This window comes from Pseudonaja textilis, chromosome 2, assembly GCF_049901715.1.
Source record: "Pseudonaja textilis isolate UNSWEBS1 chromosome 2, rPseTex1.2, whole genome shotgun sequence".
NCBI classification, from domain to species: domain Eukaryota; kingdom Metazoa; phylum Chordata; class Lepidosauria; order Squamata; family Elapidae; genus Pseudonaja; species Pseudonaja textilis.
This window is the reverse complement of record NC_141991.1, coordinates 228,354,278-228,363,713: the sequence shown is the minus strand read 5'-3', so window position 1 is coordinate 228,363,713 and position 9,436 is coordinate 228,354,278.

Genomic DNA, 9,436 nt, shown 5'->3' with positions numbered 1-9,436 from the left:
CCTCCTCCTCCTCTTTTTTCTCTCTCTGCCCTGTGGCTGCTGAGTAAGAGGGAGAGTTTTTTCATGCCAGATGTTGGAACAGATTGCTTCAAAATGGCTTTTGAAAATAATCCAACACTCCTCGATCACCCATTTCTTGTCCCTGAACTTCTTACTGCATCAGCAACTAGCCAAGGTGTAATAATATAACCAAATGGACTTCTTTGTTTAAATCATGACTTGATTATGAGCCATTATTTTTGCTCATAGAAAAATTCTACGCAATCACAAGATTTGGACCGAAACACTCAAATATACCAAAGGTAGCACATTGAGAAATATATTTATATTTATCAGATCATATGATGAAACAAGTATATTGTCATATGGGAAACTCTTTCTAGGGACGCTAAAGAGAAATTCCAACATTTTGATGCAGGCTGTCTGTGCATTGTAAAGGATTATTTGATGTGTTCAAGGTACATAAGTGAGTTGATTATGGGCTGCTGGCCAAGCATGTTGCATGTCATTTCTCTTCTTCTGCACTCCACTCCTCTGTGCCACGGAGTGGCACTTCAACTACTGGTCAACCCCTTCCCTCTCGACATATCTGCCGACAATGTATGTGCCAACTAAGAGTAAGAACATGTGGGGTTTTCATAAACACTAGGCTTAATGGGAAATATATCTTCGAAACAGATGTCTAAACAACAGAGAACAGAACGTTAGACTAGTCAGAACTTACTTCTCTACCAGAAGGACTAATGCAGCTAACAACAGGACTACAAGTATTGAATTAAGCACAGATTTTGCTCTTAATTTGAAAAGAATATCAAAATGGTTTGCATTTGGTTTTCCTTTCAAGATTCTTCTGTTATAACGGGAGACCTGTTGTAATCTGTTCTCTGAGATAATATGGAAACACTAGATAATATATGGAGACTCCACGGAAACTGTAGTAATGGAAAATAACTTTTTACATACTATCTAGGAGCCTGGGTGGCACAGCAATTAGAATGCAGTACTACAGGCTAACTCTGAACACAGCCAGGAGTTCGATTCTGAGGGCATTGAAATTGACTCAGCCGTCTGTCTTTCCGAGGTTGGTAAATTGAGGACCCAGAATATTGGGGGCCATATGCTGATTCTGTAAACTCCTTAGAGAGTGCTGTGGAGCAATATATTACCCTAAGGCAGGGGTGTCAAACTCGCGACATCAGGCTATCGTCACATGACGAATCACCACTCCCCCCCCTTGCTAAACCAGGGGTGCATGTGGGGAAACATCTGGGCTGTGGGCCATGAGTTTGACACCCCTAGCTATTGTTAGTGCTATTTCTACCTTAATTTGGGAAATAGAATGTTGACCTTTCCAGATTGTTTATTTAGTATGTTTTAGCACAGAGCAATTAAAAAAAACTTAATTACTTCTCATAATGAGTTGTCTTTAATCAAATAGTAAACAGAAAAAGGTTTGATATTTTTCTGCTTTATATCGTAGTAGAACCATACCTTTGTTAAGTTTGAATTAAAAAGAACAAAAATGTGAGTAAATTAAAATATTAGTAAAATATTAAAACTCTTCAGGCTGAATGAGGAAGGAAGGAAAGATTATTTTGCAAAAAATGTTGAAAATCAAGTATCAGCTAATTTATTACGACTATTAATAAAGGGATTCCTAGACAGTTACAATTCCTTAACTGATGGATCAGCTTAGTTACTTGCAAGGTTTTTTTACTACATGATAAAGTATTTCATTGAGTTACGACCAATATGGACTTGCCATTTGGTCATTTTGGTCATAAAACAGGTTGGTCATGTGACCTATTCAATTTTACAAGTATTTTTGTGGCAGTTATTAAGCAGTTATTAAGGCAGTTATTAACCTTATTTACTATGCCACAGTTTTGTCAAAAACCAGTAGTGCTGCTTTTCAGTAAAACAATAGGAAAATGCAGTTATGTGACTGCAGGACATTGCACACATTCATAAATGCAGTTGTGTTGCCTAGTGCACAAAGTCAACTCACATGACTGCAGGGGGGTCCAATCGTTGAAATTTTGGATCTAGCTGGTAATTGCTCTTTTTCAGGTAGTTTATGATTTTGAACTATTGTCAAGCAACTGGCCATAAGTCAAGGAACACCTATATAGTATCTTATAAAAGAATATTTCAGTGCCTCTTGAATAACATAATTTTTAAGTATAAAAAATAGCACTAAATAGGCTAAGCTGGGTCATATGTTTGTTCAGTAGTTTTAATACATCAAATTGATTGACTTAAAGCAGACCCTTTAAACCCTTCTGAGGAAAGTTTGGGAAACATGAAATCTTTCTTAAGGAAGTTGAGCTAGCATTCCCTAGCCTAACATTCCAGAAATAAAATGTCCATATGATCTCTTGGCTGAAATCCATCAGACAGTTGTGCCAAAAATACCTGAAATATAAGCTGATTTAATTCTACCGAGTAGATTGAGTTTAATCCAAACATCCAAACCCAAATGACTATAGATCATGCTGATTGAAAGAAAAATATTTTTACTCCAAAAAGTACTGTACTTCTCTGATTCATGTAGGTTTTCCCATAACTAGCAATTACAAAAGAATGTTGGCAAGCAACATTGGAAATAATATAACTGCAGGGCTGTGAAGCAATGATGCTTTCTGTATGTCTTCTGCAGTAAATGAGAAATTATTTGGCTCTGGGTAGAAAAGAGAGGTGCATGTTAAATTAAAAAAAAATACATTCAGTTGCCATTATAAAGTTGCAGACTAAGAATGGCAAGGCTTTTGATCACAGCTTCCTTGTTTAGATTTTGTGGAAAAAAATAAGATCCTGACCTAACTAACCTCTGTTTTGTTATTTCATCTGAATTGTGAATGTAACAGGGGGAAAAATCTAAACGGCCTATTAGACAATTGTTTTCATAATTTTTATTAAGATTTAAATTAGAGCAGTAAAAATGAATACAAACTATACTCAGAAAAAGAAATAAACAGAATGTAATGTGCAAAGATGTAAAAGAAGAGAGTAAGTTAAAATATATACAAATCATTTCCAATCTTCACAGCAACAGCAAAAACATATTTGACAACTCTATCTTTACAAGGTTTCAGGTAATTGATTTGCTACTTAAAACAAATGATGTAGAAATAATTATATTTGAGGATGTGAACTTGCAATTAATTGAAATAAATGACTTCACTTTATTGATTGGTATCATCAGAGGTAGTATTCAGCAGGTTCTGATCAGTTCTGGAGAACTGGTAGTGGAAATTTTTAGTGGTTCAGAGAATCAGCAAATACCACCTCTGGCTGGAAATTTTACAGTATCCTTCCCCTGCCACACCCACCAAGCCATGCCCACAGAACCGGTAGTAAAAAAAATTGAATCCTACCACTAGGTATCATTAATCATAAACAAATGCAAGACTTAATCCTATAAATGCAACCAGAAACTGACACAGCTTTTTAGTATGAACTAAAGCTGATCTTATCTAGTGATGTAAGATAAAGAACAGCATAGTTAAGAATTTGCATCCTGATTATTAGTTTCCGCTTGTATATAATAAAATAAGAGGATGAATGTAAGCAGCACCTTACAGAATTGGATTTCTGGACCAGTGGTGGATTCAAATTTTTTTACTACCGGTTCTGTGGGCATGGCTTGGTGAGTGTGGCAGGGGAAGGATACTGCAAAATCTCCATTCCCACCCCACCCTACTAACCTGCTTTCCAGCTCTGTTCTCCTGTGCAGGACAACAAAAGAAGACCCAGCTGATCAGCTGGGATTCACGAGGCGGAGAATAGATGGGGGCAGGGTCAGTCAGAGATGGTATTTGCCAGTTCTCCGAACTACTCAAAATTTCCGCTACCGTTTCTCCAGAACTGGTCAGAACCTGCTGAATACCACCTCTGCTCTGGACTATAGTCCCGAAGTCTATTTTCACAGTGGTCAACTCACTGTACAAGGCAGCCCACTAGTGTCCAGCAGGTAGCTTTCAGAGATAAGTCACCGTCATCAAGACTAATAGCTCCAAAATGCAGAGTGTGGAAAGAAGACAAATAAAAGCTAATATATAACCGAAATGTACTAATTTAAAATTTATATGTTAAGTTATATAGGAATGTGCATCTTCCATTCCACACACTCCACCAATTTTGTCTCATTTTTCTCTTTCTTCCTTAATTTTCAAACACCTGGCTGCTCTTCTCTGTTGACCAACAGAGAGAAAAGAACCATCATCTGTTCGTAACCATTATTCAAGCATTCCATGGCTGTTCAGCAGATGTGTTTTTTTTTCTGATTATGGAAAGAGCAGCAGCTCTGCCCACATCCAATTTAGCATTAGCTGCATCCTTTTAGACTAGATCACTATTAACTTCCTGGAAAAGAAAATAGTATGACTCGGATTACATAAATTATTGCGGCCAAGAAGTCACGGAAGGAAAAGATTCACTTCACCAGAATTCTAAGGTATTCAGAAGAATTACAGCTCAAATTGAACCACATCATTATGAAGGGAAAAAAATGAGACCAAGATAATGTTTGAAGTTGAATGTTTTAAAGAAGAGATTGGACAACCATTTGTCAGAAATGGTATAGGGCCATGATGGCGAATGTATGGCACGCGTGCTGGAAGTGGCATGCAGAGCTATTTTCCTCAGCACGTGAAAGCTCGCCCAGAAGAGCCCCACTGCGCTTGCGTGCGAGCCGGCACCACCTGACAGCTGATTGTTGGGTATCTGGCGTGCATGCACAAGGGGGGAGCGGGAGTGCACGAGAGACACATGCACATGCATAAAGATGTGCAGTGCATGCTGGGGGCGCGTGCATGTGCAGACACACAGTGCGGGGTGTAATCACCTGTGCATGCGCAGATATGCGGCACGCGGTGGGGTGATGGCATTGTCGTCGTATGATGCATTGTGACTTTTCCCCCCTTCGCTAAAACAGGGCTGGGCGTGGCTAGTGTGTGTCACATTCGGCCCTCAGTCTGCAAGTTTGACACCCCTGGACTAGAAGACTTCCTAGGTCCCTTCCAACTCTGTTGTTCTATTATTCTGAGGTTTTTCTCTCTGGCTTTTATTTTCTTGGCTAGTTTGGAGCCTACAGTAGAAGTGGATTTACACATAAGCATGGCTAGTTTGGTTTCATCTCGCCCTGCTTAACATCCTAGTGCATTGCGCAGACCCAGATAATAAGGGTTTGTTTGGGAAGATAAGGTTAAATAGTAGTATATAGCATGATATGTAACCCCCCCCTCCCCAGAGTGTGCCTGTCCAGTTAAACAAGTTGTAATTTGAGAAGTAGTTTTGTTCAGGGCTAATATAAGATGCTCTTTCGCAAGAACTCTCATCACAAAATTATTGAGCCAAAGGCAGGGTAAAGCATAGTCAGCATAATCCTTAGATTTTGGGAATATAGTTGTATTCATCCATTTGCTAATGAAAATGCAGTACTAAACACTGCTAAAGGTAATTTAGAAATTGTGACGAAGATTTTCTTTTTCCCTTGCTGCAATATATTTGCTAAATTGAAGGCTCATTGCATATATGACATTCCTCTTATGAGATATGAAACATTGAAAAGGTAAATATATCTCTCAAGAATTCTTGTGAGAAAACAAACTAATGACTCCTTTTCTCAGGTAAAAAGGACAAATATCTTTAAAGCAAGGGTGTCAAACTCAAGGCCCGGGGGCCAAATCTGGCCCATGAGATACTTAGATCTGACCTCTAGGGCTGCCCTGGAAACAGTGAAGGATCAGTACGCAGTCTTCCTGAGCTCTGTTTTCACTGACAGAGGGTTGCAGGAGGCTGTAGCAGCCTGTTCTGTATTGCTACATTAGCATTCTTGTAACCCCTCATCCTGATTGGCCAGGACGCACGGCACTCAGATTGGCTGAGTGAGCCGCAGCGATTGGCCCGTTACGAATTGCCCGCGATTGGAGGAAACCGATCGCGGGGGATTTGAAACGTTGTCATTGGCCGCGACTAGCTAGGCAAGTTCAATATAAGCCGCCACCGATCCAAGGAAGAGCCGAGCCGATCTCAGAACTAAATAAAGAGCTTAAAAGGGTCACTGAGTCTCACGTCTCCTTTTGCGATCGGCGACATGACACAGCCATCAAAGGAGCTGCTATTTTTGCTGGCAGAGCGCTCGGACAACCACAGCACCCCCGACACAAGTGACGTCAAGCTGGCCACGCCCACCCCAGCCACGCCCATCTTAGCCATGCCCCCCCCCAGCCTCCCAAGATCAAACACAACTCTGATGCGGCCCTCAATGAAATCAAGTTTGACACCCCTGCTTTAGAGCATAGCAATGGGAAACATCGTAGCTTTGTGTGTGTGGGAGTGTGTGTACGTGCCTGTGTATAGATTCTAAAAAAAAGGGGTGGGTGGGAGAAAAGAGTGACTTGTTTCTTATCCTCTTTGAGCAGACCTACCAATTTAATTCTAAACTACAATATGCCAATGTAGAGAGCACGATGCGATGCCTACGTGTCGTTTCTGTTTTCTGAAGTCACTGCATTTGCCCTTCAAAAGTGGAGTAATTTGGTTAGGATGGTATGCATAACTCAGACTCTCACGCTGAAGAGGAGATAACAGAAGAGAAATAAGAGGGCCTGTTAGCTTAGGGCAACTGCACAGGCGGAGAATGCCAAAAGCAATTCACAGCCTGCTGGCACACTTTAACAGAAGCTAGTTTAAGGTAAGAAAGCATTAGAAAATGAAAGTCAGATTTCACAGATTATGCAAAAGCCAGCCTTAACTGGCTAATATGGTTTAAAATGTGTTGGATTTTTTTTCTTTTGGCTTATTTTTCATAAATGCTTTGAATTTATAACATGGAATAATTTGTTTTATTTACAGGGAGTCATTTCAAAACTCATGTTATTGATTGCAAAGTTTGAAAACCCTGCTATAATACATTCCCCACAATTAGTGACATGCTAAATACTGGTTTGTGAACTGTGCAGTCTGGAGGTACCCTTTTAAAAGAAAGATCCCTGTGTCTTGTGGAGGCCCTTAAGCAACTTCCCTTGCACCATTCTTTTCATCCAACTTCCTCTAGGTCTGGAGGTAGAATATCTTCCATCTTATCGCAGGTAGTCCTTCCCTTACAATCCACAGTTGAGGGCAAGACAGTTGTTAAGTCCCGTTTTACCACCCTTTTTGCTACTCTTTTTAAGTGAATCACTGCAGTTAAATAAATCATGTGCTTGTTAAGCGAATCTGGTTTTTTCCATTGACTTTGCTTGTTGGAAGCCAGATGGGAAAGTAACCAATAGTGATCATATGACTCCAGGACAGTGCAACCGTCATGAATACATGCCGGTTGCTATGAGCTGAATTTTGATCACATGACCATGGGGATGCTGTAATGGTTGTGTGAAAAATGATCATGTTGCTTTTTTTTCAATGCCGTTGTAACATTGAAGGGTCACTAAACCATTGGTTGTAAGTCGAGGACTACCTGTAGCTGGAGATAGCTAGATGCTCTTGGTTAATCTCAAAAAGATGGAAGTTGGATTCACCTAGTTCTTGGATGCTCTATGGCAGTGATGGCTAACCTTTTCCACATTGCGTGCCAAAAGTGTGTATGCATGCACGCGCTTGTGTATGCCTGCACCCATGATGCAATGCACACATGACTCCCCCTGCCCCCTGTGCATGCGCATGCCTACCACACGCCTCTGTGCATGCACACAACCCCCGCACGCCGCATGCTCTATGCATGCACGCCCATCTCCACGCGCATGTTCTTCCCCGTGCATGCGTGGCAGATACCTGACAATCAGCTGGCTGGTGGGGGCATGCGCATATGCGCAAGGGGGCTCTTCCGGGCAACCTCTTGTGTGCTGGCAGAAGTGGCTCTGTGTGCCGTAGGTTTGCCATCACGGCTCTATGGAAACACTAGGAAATCGAAGCCCTTGAACCTGAGGTGTCCCAAGGACATTCCTGAAGAATGCAGAAGCAAATCTTTTTCATTTGGTTGCAAAGACAACAGAATGGACTCTGAAGCCCTAGGAACCAAGCTCAACTTGTGGGAAGTTCTACCTTTCATCATAGAAGTAGAACCACATATAATTTTTATAATCCATTTATTTACTTTAGGATTTGTTTTGCTTGTAAAATCTCTAAACCATTTTTCACTGATAATGTTTGTCTTAACACAGTTTGCACTAAACACCACCCAAAAAAGTCTCCACCGCTTTAAAACCACAAAACAGTTTCCTTTGCAGTCTCCCTCTGCACGTTTATTTTACCCTGTGACAAATGTCATAGTTCTGTAGAAATTATCTTTCTAATGCATACATCTTCCATCCTTTATCCTTTTACCTTTTTTAAAAATACTTTTAAGTAAACAAAACATGGTAACATAAAGCTGTAGGGAAAAAGAACTTCAATAAATATTGAATTCATCTTTCAATAAATAACTATGCACATAGTTCTATGTGCTAGTCTACATATCAGCTGGCTGGCTTGGAAATTCTGGGAGTTGAAGTCCATACATCCTAAAATTGCCAAGGTTAACAAACACTGATTTAAAATGAACAATTATCACAATAGACCATACATAATATAATATTAAAATTAAAGTGTACAATACAGGAAATATGTGCCATGAAGAATTTGTATCAAAAAAGAACTTCAAAAAGGTTGAGCAAATATTATGACTTTTCTTGGAAAGCAACTACTTCACTGCCCTAATTTATCTGTTTTTCTGTCCCTTTTCAAAAAACCCATATTCTTGTATTGGATGAAATGAGATGATCAGCACTGTGAACCTACGTGACACCTGGTCATTCCATAGATTTTCTTTCAAATGATTATAATTTGCTGATTTAATTTTAAATGCTTGATCTATCAACAGCTGTACCTTCTTTTATATTGTTCTGTGTCTTGAATTGTTTGTTATAACTTCCAGGATGGAGAAATCTTTTGCACCATAAAGTGTCCTGTACGCTAACTGCACCTAATCCATTAAGTTATTACATTTGCATTAGAGTTAGAAGAAGTGATATTTCCTACATAAAATAAGTTATGTTAATTTGGATATTATGAGTGCTAAACTCAAGTGTGTACCATGTTACAAAATATGGTTTTGCACCAGCTGTCAGTGCAAGACCAGACCATTCTCTCTGATCCGCTAGAGAACAGCTGCTGACTTAAACTGCTTAGGAAGCTTTTTATTATTAGCTTCAAAAAGCTATTTGAAATTGAAATTATAGGGAGTTTCTCATTCCTGTAACCCCCAAAACACATGGCACAGACTACAAATGCATGTTTACAGTATAGTGAGCAAGAAAGGAAAACATGGACAGGTTGAATTTATTTTTAAAGTAAATGACCATGTTTTAAACTCATTAAAAAGATTAGTAAATAAATTTAGGATCAGATGTTATAATGGATTACATCTCTTTATAACTCAGATGTTACAATCCAC